Source organism: Peromyscus eremicus, chromosome 3 (assembly GCF_949786415.1).
Source record: "Peromyscus eremicus chromosome 3, PerEre_H2_v1, whole genome shotgun sequence".
NCBI classification, from domain to species: domain Eukaryota; kingdom Metazoa; phylum Chordata; class Mammalia; order Rodentia; family Cricetidae; genus Peromyscus; species Peromyscus eremicus.
In genome coordinates this window covers 5,950,342-5,963,967 of record NC_081418.1, presented here as the reverse complement: position 1 = coordinate 5,963,967, position 13,626 = coordinate 5,950,342, and the positions used below count along the sequence as shown (strand labels likewise).

General features: G+C 35.6%; 1 protein-coding gene across 3 annotated transcripts in view; it reads right to left on the bottom strand.

Annotated features, from left to right (window-relative positions):
* The window catches only part of Cd36 (CD36 molecule), a 74,615-nt gene that overhangs the window by 39,509 nt on the left and 21,480 nt on the right, over positions 1-13,626 (bottom strand). The window contains exon 1 of one of the 3 annotated variants that reach the window (XM_059257253.1): positions 10,112-10,197. The exons of 1 other annotated variant lie outside the window; for it this stretch is intronic. The gene's annotated coding sequence lies outside the window, so the exon portion shown is untranslated. Of the gene's footprint in view, positions 1-740; positions 763-10,111; positions 10,198-13,626 lie in introns of those variants that run through there. One more of the 3 variants, XM_059257254.1, reaches the window with a different exon arrangement.

The window sequence follows — 13,626 nt, the reverse complement described above, 5'->3', positions numbered from 1 at the left end:
ATGGTAGAAGTTGGAAGCAGACAGTCAAACGCTGCTCTCTGACCTCCACATACAAGCCATGGCACACATGCCCCACCCCGTCCATATACAATGATAACACATTAAATCAAATAAATGATAATATGTTCTTAATAGCTAGCTTTATATATTCTACTAAATTACATGTTTAGAAATTGAATAAGATCAAAAATGATCTGATATTATATTAGGAGGAAAATTATGTATGCATATTACAAACAATGAGCAGGTGGTAACTAATAATCAAGTAGGATAAAATTGCATTCTAATGTTCCATAAATTATATCAAAATATTGATTAACAAAGTAATTTTAAGGAAACCATTTATTACTTAATATTCAAATAACAATAAAGAATATTCATGCAGACCTATTTTTCACATGTGTAATATATGCATACATATGTAGAATATGAACATACACCTATGTTTTTCAACTTGTTTGTTTACTTAATAGGAATATTGAACATATGTTTCATTGGTATTGAACACTTGTTTCATTAGTAAACAGAACATTAATATGTTGTAGTGCAATTCTAATAAAATGTTGAAAACATAAATGAGATTGCTAATATTACTTTCAAAAGAAAATTCCAAGGGTCCCCTCAAATACAAAATGCAGACTATAAAGGCAAGTTGTAGATTTATATCACATGACCCAAATGAATCAAAAGAGAGTGTGACATAGCATCCCACATTAAAAACACAAAATAACCTTACTTACATGCTTAATAGAAGCCATAGTAGGAGCTGTGACTAAATGAGAAAGAATGAACAGATAACACCTCTGTATTTGGAGAAACATCTCATGTGGGCATGGCTAGGTCAATATGCAAATCTCATGAAGCAGTGAAAAGTATTGGCAGACCCGACTCTTATGTGAACGGTTTGCTAATATGACTTAACTCTCTGAGGAGAGGAAAAGGAAAGTCAATGTCCAAGCTATGGCTTAAAAAGAAAACAACTAAGGAAATGTTAATTTCAACATAATTTGTCAGGATGCCACATTTGTTCATATGCTACATGGGAGACCATAAGGAGAAAATTTTAAAAATTCAGGTAAAACAACTATTTCACAGCAGAATATGTTGAAATAGAAGAACACAGACCCAATTAACAGTTAAACCAAGTGTTTAGTATGTAATGAATGGAAAACAAGGAACATTGAAGATTTACATGGCAGAAAGTCAAAACATTTATTGTGATTGAGGACAAACAAATGTTCATGTTGAGGTATTTTGTGGCAGACCTAGGCTACAGCAGAGTTCCTGAAGTGAGGTGTTAAAAAGGAAGTTAATAAAACATACATTTGAAAAAAAAATTTGTGGTTTCCTCTGCCCTGGCCCTTGGGCTATACAAAATAATATGCTTTGTGATTCTAAAATAACATCACGATTTTTATGTTGTTTAAACAGTAATAGAATTGAAGCACATGATAAATGCATTCAAACAGAAAGAGCTGACATTTAATTAAACATTAGATGGTGGCTTTGTTCCATTTATTAAGTGTCCTTAGTGAGACTGACCAGTCTGTGTTAAAAAAAAAAGAAAGAAAAACATAACAAAAATGCATAAATGACATAGATATTTGTGTCTTATGTTTAAAGACTCAAGAACAGCATTCAGTTTCTGAAAGAGTTAAACACATATACAGGCACACAAGCAGAATCACTGACTGTTCCCAAGGCCATGGATGGAAACTTAATTAGATTTCCTTGTAAAGCCAATGGAGATGTATTCCAAGAAGCATCTGACATAACAATAGCTCATTTCACATTTCACCACATAGAAAATAATATGTCTTTGATGCTTTTTGTTGTTGTTGAATGAAGAAGTGTGATCCTCCTGCTCTGACATTCACAGAACCACTTGGCATGCACACTGCCCCTGAGCAACACAGCGGCTTCAGGTGGTGGTTTTATATGGAAAGCAACCTCCCAGTGAAATAAAGCCTCCTTTCTCCAGATTGGCTCTTGAAGATCTATTCTTAGAAAAACCAATTACTTATGTCTTTCAAGAAACTGCTACTTCTCAAACCAAACCCCAGAGATCTTTAAATAGTATGCTTAGGGGACCAGGGGGTTGATTCAGCAGTTAAGAGCACTTGCTGCTCTTGCAGAGGATCCGGGTTGGTTACTAGCACCTGCAATAGTAGTTCCCAGGCATCCAAAACTCTAGTTCCAAGGGATCTGATACCTTCTTCTAATCTCCGTATGCACCAGGCACACACTTGGTGCAATACATATATGCAAGCAAAACAGTCATATATACAAAATAGATAAATCTTAGAAAAACAATGTGCTTAGGATTTTTAATCATCCATCACATTAAAAGCGGGAACATCTTCTACTCTAAGAATTTTTTTTTCAGTTTCAACACAGTATAGTCAAATACTTTGCAAACTATATAGGCATATATGTTATATTGATATAATGTTGTTGCATAAACATATAAAATGTATAGAATGGTTATCATATATGTCATAAAACCTTCAGAACAAAATGTTTTTCTTGGAATGCTATGAATTATTTAGATGTCTGTTTCATATTTTTATTAATATACCCTGGAAAACATTAGACTCCAGAAGACTAAGAAGTGGAGGCTACCAGAATATGATGCACATGACACACAGACTATAAGTTCAGAATCATCCTAAAATACAGAAGCCTCCCATTGCCTGTGTGTTCTTTGCAGTGGATGTAGTTTGGATAAAAGAATTTCAAACTTTGCAAAGAAGCGGAAATGTTCATTTTGAAATCTCCACAATTAAACAGTGGATAACAGAAGTTTAACTAATTCATTCACCCTTGTTTTGGCCCTGACTCCATAGCAGAAACATTAATGTTTGCTTCACATTGTTGAGCAACGACAGTGATTTGGGCATTTCACCTTGTGGGCCACAGAGAAAGAATCACCTTTCTGTCTCTTTGGGGTAGGTTCAGGCATCATGAATCCTGTTTGTACACCAGTGTCCCAGTGTCTGTGAACCTCATTGTGACTATTTCCTTCCATACTCCTACATGTAACTTTTCTCTTTTGTTCCTGGCTATAACTTAAGTAAACAGCAGTAGGCTGTGGAACTTTATGAGCTGTGGAATGTCACCTTCAAACGACTCTACTAGTGAACAAGTTCTGTGACTTTTGCACTGCTTGAGGAGAACAAAGTTCATGTTAGACTTTCAGGATGCAGCTATTTTCGGCATCTGGAAGCTTGCAGTCTTTTAGCTAACTACATGTTAGCATACCACCCTAATAACCATTCTATTCTCTATTGCCTCCAGCTCACAGGTGAAAGTATAAAGTAAGATGCTCATGGACTCAGAATATACTTTGTGGTGCTCTGTAATACTGTCTTCGTTAGCAACATAATGCTTTGAATATGTTAAGGATGTCAAATGTCTTTCCAAGCATTATGTATAAGGCTGATAGCACCGTCCTCCATGTGTTTTAAGAACTAAAAGTATTTCCTGGATGTGACTCAATATTGTTGCTAGGCCTATTTTCCTCTCATTTTCTATAACTCCTTGGGGGAAATTTTGATAATAACACCAGTTGAAGGAAAGAGGATGAGAGTAATAATAATCTGAAGTAAAATAAATCAGTAGAAATGTGATACTCACGCTTCATGAAAACCTATTAAAAGCCATGAAGATGAGTATCCCATAGTTTCCAGAATGGTCTTAGCTCCTTGTCCTTTTTCTCCTTAGCTGCCTTACGTTCACTGTGTTCTTTTTTGACTATTTGATATCTTGTTTTGAATTTAATTTTCTTTCAAAAATGACATCTGCTTTAAAGCATGTGAATTTGGAATTGTGTCCAAAACATTATATTACAATTCCACATACATGAGCACAAGTTCTTAAGTTAGAGGAAACTGTAAGTTCCTGTAGTCCTTGACTCCTTTTATAGACATACTCCTTTTATCTATTTAACAGATGTTTCTTTTGCTGGTCTCTGGCTTCCAGTGGCAGCTCACCACATCTAATAGTATGAAACACGTTTTAGCCAAAACTGCAGCTCATTTTGTTGCTACCTGTCTTGACCTCACACGTGTCACTCTATTCTAAAAAAATATGAAATTCTTCAAATGGTCAAAAAATTAAAACTGAACATGGAATTAAATGTGTGTTATTTACTGATCATTCTCTGGCTTATCTGGTATGTCATTTGGGTGAAGGGAAACCACTGTGGTAATATTTTCTTTGATGTATTTTGGGGCAAATTAATGACATGAGGAACCTTTCCTTCTGTTTATAAAACGACTGTTCATGACTGTATCACACATTCCATTTTCATCTAATCTTATGTGAATAAACTTAAAATAAAACAATGACATATAATCTACTTTAGAAGAATATAATGCATGAATGTGTTTCAAACATTTGCTTTAATATATAAAGATAAAATTTATTCAATACATTTGCCCAAGTTAATCCATCACAATTTAGGAAGTCATGACCTTTAAAAAGGACCTCAATATTTTAAGATTTTTCTAGATAAAAGAAAGGTAATAACATTTTTTCCAGGTTAATATCCTCCGATCTTTCATAAAGTAAGGAGAACTTCCTGTTCTAAAAGTCATGTGCCACTGATTATCTTGCAGAGATGACTTTTGACACTGTGTGGAGAAGCAGTGTCAAAATTTACGTTTTTTGGAAGTGGTGGCACACATCTTTAATCATGGCATTTGGGAGGCAGAGGCAGGCAGATCTCTACAAGTTCAAGGCCAGCCTGATCTACAAGTTCTAGGACAGCCAGAGCTACGCAGAGGAACTGTGTCTCAAAAAAACCAAAACCAAAACAAACAAAAAACATTAGTTTTAAAAAATATGCATGTGTGCATGCAGATGCTCCTTCATGTGATAGTAAGACAGAAAGAAGTTGATGTGTGTCCTTCTCAATTCCTCTCTGCATCAGTTTTTGGGAGAAAGTCTCTCCTTGAACCCAGAGCTCATGGATTCTGCTGGTCTGGCTGGACAGAAAGCTGCAAGGATCTGCATATGTATTATTCACTAGTGTTGGGGTTACAAATGTGGACCACTGTGCTGTCTTTTGCATGGGTGCTGGGATCTGAACCCCGGTCCTCCTGCTTGCACAGAAGAACTTCCTTAGCCTGATCACATATACTTAAAACAAACAAACAAACAAACAAACAAAAAACAACTAATTTGTAAACAATCATTTAATTCCCCTTACGTGATCTAGAAGCTTGTTTGAAATAATGATTCTCTCTTTTTATTTTTTTAATTTGTTTTTTCAAGACAGGGTTTCTCTGTGTAGATTTGCGCCTTTCCTGGAACTCACTCAGTAGCCCAGGCTGGCCTCGAACTCACAGGGATCCACCTGCTCTGCCTCCTGAGTGCTGGGAATAAAGGCATGCACCACTACCGCCCGGCATGGTTCTCTCTTTTAAGAACAGGAGAAAAAGAGAAAAATATTTGTGTACATAATAAATTCTATAATATACATAATCTATAGGCATCAACATACAGTAAGATCCCATATGGCAATATTGTAAAATTTTGTATATTTTCAGAACACTTTGGTGTCTCTCCACAGAAATTGTACATTCCTAAGTTCAGTTTATGAGTAGCAAGGTAGAAGTTCACAACAAGTTACTTCAACATATTCGCTGGTAATTATTTTTCTAATTTGTACCATATATCCCAGTTTAAAACAGTAACCAGAACCTAATTTTGCCCCGTCCTACACTGAATGGATGCTAAATAGCCTAAGTATGAAGTTATGCATTTAAAAAGGCACGATTATGTTAAATGCTTGCCTTTTCTAGTTATCTGATACAAAATTTAAAAGAGTGGTAATTTCCCAGATGTAAGGATTTTGGATTAGTAGACATTAAGCATGCCATGTCTACTATATGCAGGTATAGTTTGGCTTAAACAAAAACTGAATGTGTTAAATATATATCATGTGGTTACTCCATATTAGGAAATATTTATATGCATAGCTTGAATTTTTCCATTCTATAATATATTTGTTATATTTTGTATATATTGTTATATATACAATGCACAATGAATGACATACTCCTATAAAATATGCTTTCCCTAAATATTTTAAATGATCCTGTGTGCAAATTCTGTTTATGTATCAATCATCATATCTTGAATTAAAGGAAGTTTTCTAAAATTTGTTAAAATAATTAACTATATAACCCTTAAATGAATGTCATTAGCAAGTTGTTGTGCACATTGCTTTATTTTGGCCTATTGCAAGTCCTTAGTTTCCTGAATGGCCTGATCTTCTGTCTCCATACAGACTGTCATATACATGTGTGACCTTGCAAGAACAGATGGAAACTTTTAGAGAGGCAAGTACTCTGAACTGATAGTGATTTGGGGAAAAACAATGAGACACTAGCTACCAAATACTCCTCTGTGAAGGGAAGGCATCACTACAGCCTGTTCATTGGAATCCTTAAAAAAGTAATAAATGAAAAAAAATGTTGATCCTTATATTTATTGTAGAAAGTATACTCACCAAAAAGCAGTGTATAAAATGATAGGAGTAAAAATGAGCTACATGATGTTGGGCAGTCTTCTGAAACCTTTGATGGCATGCTAAAGGAGGCAGCAATATCAGCTAGCTCTTTGAACTTCATTGTAATCTGTTAACCGTCTAAACATGACTGTGAAGGGAGTGGGGACGGATGTTTGGGAGGAACTAGAAGGAGTGGAGGGAGGGAAAACTGTAATCAGGATACATCATATGAGTTGTATGAGAAAAGAATCTTTTGTTTTGTTTTGTTTGTTTGTTTGTTCGTTTGTTTTTTTCAAGACAGGGTTCCTCTGTGTAGCCCTGGCTGTCCTGTAACTAACTCTGTAGACCAGGATGGTCTTGAACTCAATGATCCACCTGCCTCTGTTTTCTAAGTGCTGGAATTAAATGTGCCAGCCACAGCCAGGACACTATTTTTTTTTATAAAAGGGGAAAATACTTACATAATGTATGATCTGCTTAGTGAATGTTCATTGGTATCTTATAGAGCCCTGGGTTAGGCTTTCAAAGGACAGTTACCTCAGGAAAACACCTCAAAGTTCTTTCTATGTTTGCACTTGTCTCCCTTTGTGAGTTGAGGCTTATTACCATCTACAGAGACACCATCTAGCTGAGCTGGCACCCTAAGCAATTCACAGATGTTGACCATCTGAGGAATCATAAATACAACAAAAAAATGTATAAAAAATAGTGAAGGTATTAATTGTGGTGTTTTCTGTGAAAACCCGAGTCAAACTGCTGCTTCTTCACTCAAGAGAAATACTAATAGGGTAAAATCTTAAATATCAAAACAAAACGCATAAATGATGATGCCCAGGAGAAAAGAACAATAAGTGGAGCCCTGTGTGGTCTGTCTCAGGAGAGCCTCTGCCTCTGCCTATGCTATTGATAATGATAAACACAAAGTTGGAATTAATATGGAGATAAGGGAAGCACAGCACTCACCCGGGAAGAGGTGCAGGGAAGAGCACAGCCCCTTTATGGTGTAAATGTGGAGAACAGCAAAGCTACTCCTGGAATCTAACAGCAGAGCTAGCCACAGAAAGGCTCAGGCATGAGGAGCTGCATAAACTAAAACGTGCTGCCTTGAGGGCTACACAAACTAAGAGCAGCAGTCTCCAGGGTGCCTTTGCAATGACCTCCAAAATGTGCTCTCCAAATGAATTTGATTTCTAATACAGCTAATTACATAGTTATTAAAGATCTTAAGGAGAAATTATATAGCAATATACATGTGTATGGTCTGCAAATGAGTTTGTAATGCAAAAAATACATTTGTAGAATATGTAAATAGAACTATTAAGGTATCAAATTCATAAAACCTTTGAAATAGCATCTAAATAATATACTGACTCAACTTTGCTTTCTCACAGTTTTAATGCACCATACCTAGTTCTCTCTATGTATCTCTATCTATATCTCTACCTATCTTATCATCTTCTACCTATCTATCTATATACTATATCTATATCTATACATATGGAGAGAAAGAGAAGACAATAAGATAGCGAACAAGAGACATTGCAAATTTGAAATAAAACACAGGATTAAAAATCAATTTCATATAGGTATGATCTATTATAGATAGTTATTTTCATATTTGAGTCTATTGAAATACCATTTACTCTGGTTGCATAAATAATGAAAATACTCAAACTACAGAAGGGATTATCTGAATATTCTTACCTGCAAAACATGGAGATTTAACAGAGTGCCAGCTAAGTTTTCATTCACTGATAATTTGGGTTGCCATAGCAAGCCCATAGTCACTGAGTTTCTAAGCAACCTAAGGCTCCACAGACTGCATATACTTAGGACGCCACTGGTCTTTCATCATCTTTAGAGAACAAATATTGCTGTTGTGCTACCAAACTCAATGAAGGATTCCTTGCTTGTCCAGCAGAGCCTCAAAGGTCCCTGTTTGGATAGCCTTGCAGTTATGAAACAGTATTTGCACTGGGACTTCTTTGAATATTTACAGTGCTAAGTGCATAAAATAAAGTGTAGAAAATGATCAGTCCCTAGTATGTATTGGGCAGCTAAGTACTAATAATTCAACAAACAAAATGAAACACAATATCAATTTCTTCAGAGACACTCATTTGCATAATGCTGGAATTAATGATTTATTGATTTCATAGAAAATATGAATTGTAGCATTACTATACATTAAAACATTTCAACTTGTATTTAATAATTATAGCTTTAGGTAATCTGGATCATATAAAGTAAAATTATCTGGCATTGTGCACTCCTTAAGTATAGCTTGTCTACAGTTTGTAAGTAATCATATTAGTTGCCCAAGGGACAAGGTATGCTCAGCACTGGAAATATTCAAAGATTTAGATGCAAGTGAAGCTATGATTTTTGGAAGATGATAGTATTAGCATTTTTTCCTCCAGTTTACAAATACATTGAACCTTACATTCCCCCAGTGCCCACGGAGGCTAATTATTCCTGCTGCCCTCTATTCAAATTCCCAAGGCCACATTGCCAACCACTTAATATAACCACAGTAAAGTGCAAATATTGCTGTGGATCATTGCATCACAATGCAAGTCATAACATAAAGCATCGTTAGTAAAATGATTGTATGTGACCAATAAAGCAACTGTACCTGCAATTTTGCCTAATTCCAATACTTGATTTTGTATACTTTCTATTATCAGCAAATTATTACCATGAAAACATCTTAATAATGATTTGCAAAGTGAAAACCACTTTTAAGTTTAATATTTTGGTGTTACTTGTGTACCCTTTTGACTATTTCATCAATGTTTCAGCAGCTTATGTTAAATGAATTACATTGCAGTGATGAAACATCTAACTTGAGAAGATAAAAAGGTTGCAAAATCACCTCTCAAATAGTTCACAGACCTATTGACTTGCACCATGCCAGGAAAGTCAGCAACAGAGTGACTACCTGTGACCTCTGTTTATTATTATCGGCCACCAGAAGCAGCGAAGAACATACTTCTTTCTGAAAAATTCCAAAGACAACCACTCTGCTGCAAATTTTTAACAGGCTAAAGCCTTAGTAATAATATTTAGTATGATTCTATCTTTAAAAAGAAAACGATGATCTGCAATTTATCTTCTTAGGATAGATGAATGGATAGATGATAGATAGATAGATAGATAGATAGATAGATAGATAGATAGACAGACAGACAGACGGCAAATAGATGATAGAGAGGTATATATCAATTGTACCTTTAACCCACTAATGAAGTAGGTATATATATATGTACAAACATATTAAAGTATTTGAATAATTTTAAATATTTCTGAATCATCTTTCTCACTTAGTAACAGACATCACTGGCAAGATTACAGTAAAAATAGTAGAGCTGACCAAGTTTTTACTTTCTTTCTTAATTAAAATTTTAAGCAGAATGCCTGAGGGCATATACTTCCCATTCTTTCCCTCTCTGTGAGAAGAGAAAAACACTATTATGCTCTAAACTGTACAAGAACAAAGCAAATAATCCCATCAAAGCAAGAGCTTTTAGTTTTGCAGGCACAAATCTTGATCATCAAATCTTTAGGCTAGGTAATGTTCACAGAAGTAATTACCAGTTAGAAGTCCGATGACAGAGTACAAGGCCACAAGTGGAACTGTCAAAACGCAGTTGCAAGGTTACAGTGTCACACAGACAGCTCCGGTCCTGTTTGCCCCAAGTGCCGGGTCAAATCACTACTGCTTGCTATATAACCCCACCTCCAAGCATCCAAGAAAGGCTGTGGAATTTTGATTGACACACCAGTGAGGCAGTGGCGCTTGCAAACCAAAGCAAAGCTCAACACCCAGAGTTTGTTAACCTGTTCAGGTTGAAAATGAGCTGCTCTTTAAATGAAAGAAAGAAAAAGAAAGGAAGGAAGGAAGGAAGGAAGGAAGGAAGGAAGGAAGGAAGGAAGGAAGGAAGGAAGGAAGGAAGAAGGAAGGAAGGAAGGAAAGGATTACTCTATGACGTTTAAAAGAGCAGAGCAGCAGATCCCTCTCCAGGGAAAACTCCACTTATATCCTCACAGCAATTCCCTTGACTACATCCTGTGTCTTAGTGATATGTAGGACATTATAATCATAATATTTATCTCAGAAAGATTTGTGTACTTGTCTTTGAGATGAAGAACTCTACATTCATGGATAGTATTGTTTGTGAGGACAGCAATGGAGAAAGCCCTACAAATGACCAAGCTCAGATTGAAAATAATTTCGATCATCTTTTGTCACACATGAGACTGAAGATGATAATATTTTGTGAGTCTAATCTGCATGAATATATGTACATAAATATATATGTATCAAATAATATATTGTTATATATCAAATAAATACAAAAAATAAAATACTCTAAAACACGAGATCATTTTAGTATATGCTAAATAAGACCAAGTAGTCATAAATTTTCTCCCTAATCATTTAAGGCTATGAATCTCTAAGGCTCAATGTTGATAATATTCTTTCATGAGTTAATTTACTATGTGAACCCTTTGTACTCAGAACACCACCACAAAGAGGAAGGAAGCAGATATCTACTGCAAGTTGTTCCTTGGGAAGTTTCACTACAGTTCTCCCAGAGCCATAGGAGGATCCAGTATGATCTCAGGGTGTGTGCATTTTCCCTAGCATAGAGCATTCAGTCTAGAACTGGTTAACTAGCATTTCATACTTCACAACTTATTGTCATCTCCTCACAAGATTGATATTATAATATGGAGCATGAAAATTTCACTGGGGAAATGATTTCAAAGCTTTATTAACTGAAGAGAAATAGTATTAAACCTCACCCTCGCATAACAGGGTTAAGAAAATTCAACCAGAGTTGTCAAAAGCCCCAGCTGGGGCTCCACTTGTTATCTGGTTGTTGATTTTATGGCAGTCATGCTGCCTGTGACCGGTCATTTATCTATAGTTAGCACATTAAGTATATGCCTTTGATGGACTTCCATGTATTGAATCTGCTAACACAGCCAAACCAATGTACTAACAGTTTCTGTCAAAACTTGCTTTGCTTACAAAGTTCTCAGTAGTTCCCTTTCTAGAGATAAATCTTGTGTTTGAAAGACTTTGTTCTTGAAGATTTGCTGGATATGGGCTCCGGGGATGAGGCTCAATAGGTTGTATTCCTACTTACCAAGCATCTAGCCCTGGACTTGACACCTACCATGATATAAAATGTGCATGGTGGTGCATGTCTGCAGTTCTGGCACAGTGGAGGTGGAGGCAGCATGACCAGAGTCAGACCTCCAGGTAATTCATAGCTCTATAGTGAAATCAGTGACAGTATGGAGTATGGGCAATGCTGTCTCAAAACAAACAAACAAACAACCATTGACAAAAGGAAGAACATGAAGTATTAAAGAATATGAGGTATCTTGATTGTCAAGAAATCCACATTTGTACAGACATGACTACTTGTTACTCCAGTCTACAAACCTTTTCATCTACTCTGCCTGTGATGCATTTCTACTCCTCCCATTATCCTCATATTACAGGAAGTGATAAAGCTGTGAGAACCCATTATCTAATCCTGAGCATTTAATAAAAAAAAGCTTCAGAGGTCCAAGGATTAAGAAATACTTCAAAGTGACCTAATGATGCTGAATGCTCACAAGCAGAATATGTTGCCTTGTTGCCATGGTGCCACGTTCTCCTCTTGTTCTCTCTTTCATTGTCTGTATCCAAGTTTCTGCCTCAAGCTTTGATGAAGTATTGCTCTCATTTTCTGTGCGTGTTATTATTTCATTTTGTCGACACAGATTCACTTGTTCCATATCTCCAGGATAATTTACATCTCTTTGGGATTTCTTTGCATTGGCAGCTGTTGGTTCTCTGTTACTAGCAAGGCATTAATTAGCTTAAACTTTCTCATTTCAGTGGCTTTTTAAAAGTATTTTTAATTTAGAAAGTACTTTCAAATATTTGAAATGAATCTGCTTCAATTGACATACTCTGTTTTATCCTCCTTATATGAGACAACTGAATTCCAGAAAATATTAGAACACTCAGGAGAGAGAGTACACGACACAGTGCAGGGGTGCTTGGCCCCTTTCCTAGAAAGAGTTGGGGGTCAGCTAGTTGTCATCTGCCAGTGCAGAGGAGGAAGGAGGAAGACAGCATTTCCTCATCCCTAGATGGATTTAGAAAGTGCTTGCAGAAGTTCCTGAGAAGGAAAACATTTGTTTTTGAGATTTCAGAATAAACGAGAGGCTGGTCATTCTAAATTAGCTGAGCACCCAATTCACATGTTGTTAGAAATGACATGTATATTTCACCTTAGAATTTTAAAGGAATTAGTATTGATTTTCTAGGGATGCTAGCTTTCTATAAAAAACTTATTTCAAAATTCATAGTTAAGGGTAAATAGAGAACACAATGAATGCATTTTCAAACCTTTTATTTTGATAATTTGTACCTTGAAAATTCTAAAGAAAATCCATTTGAATTTAGAAAGTGAGGGAAAAATATGATGTATTGTGATAAAAACATACCAACTTGAATTTAAAATTATGAGGCCAAAATTAAAGAGGGATATAAAAAACTGAAAGCACCTTAATTATTTTTAAAAGTAAAACGTTTTAAACTAAAAATATCTATAGCTGTTTGCAGATTAAAATCTGTGCTCTTTCTTAGGTAATGCAATGTTTATAAAGATCTTAGCATATTTCTATATGCCTTACTGTGGAAAAAATCGTATCATCACACAATGAATGACGAAATGATGGAAAACCAACACTCATGATTAGGCCTATGGAAACAAAGAAATGAAAAACTAAAGATAGATGAAAGCAAATAAAACTGATGATAATTATTATACTAATGTTAAAAAATTGAATGCCACAGAGGACTTCTTGAAAGTATTTGAAATCTCAGAAGGAAAAAATTATTCAAACAAAAGTCCTGATTCTTCTGGTTTTCCCAGCTCCACTCCTAATCTCAGGGTAGCCTGTGTTCTGCGGCTCTACGATAGTTTTCCAAAAGTTCTAACGCAGTCTCCTAGTTTCTTCACTCCTTTCCTTTTAATACCGTTTTGGTTCCCATAGTTTCCTCATTTCTAAATTATTCAGACACACCACATGAACAGAAG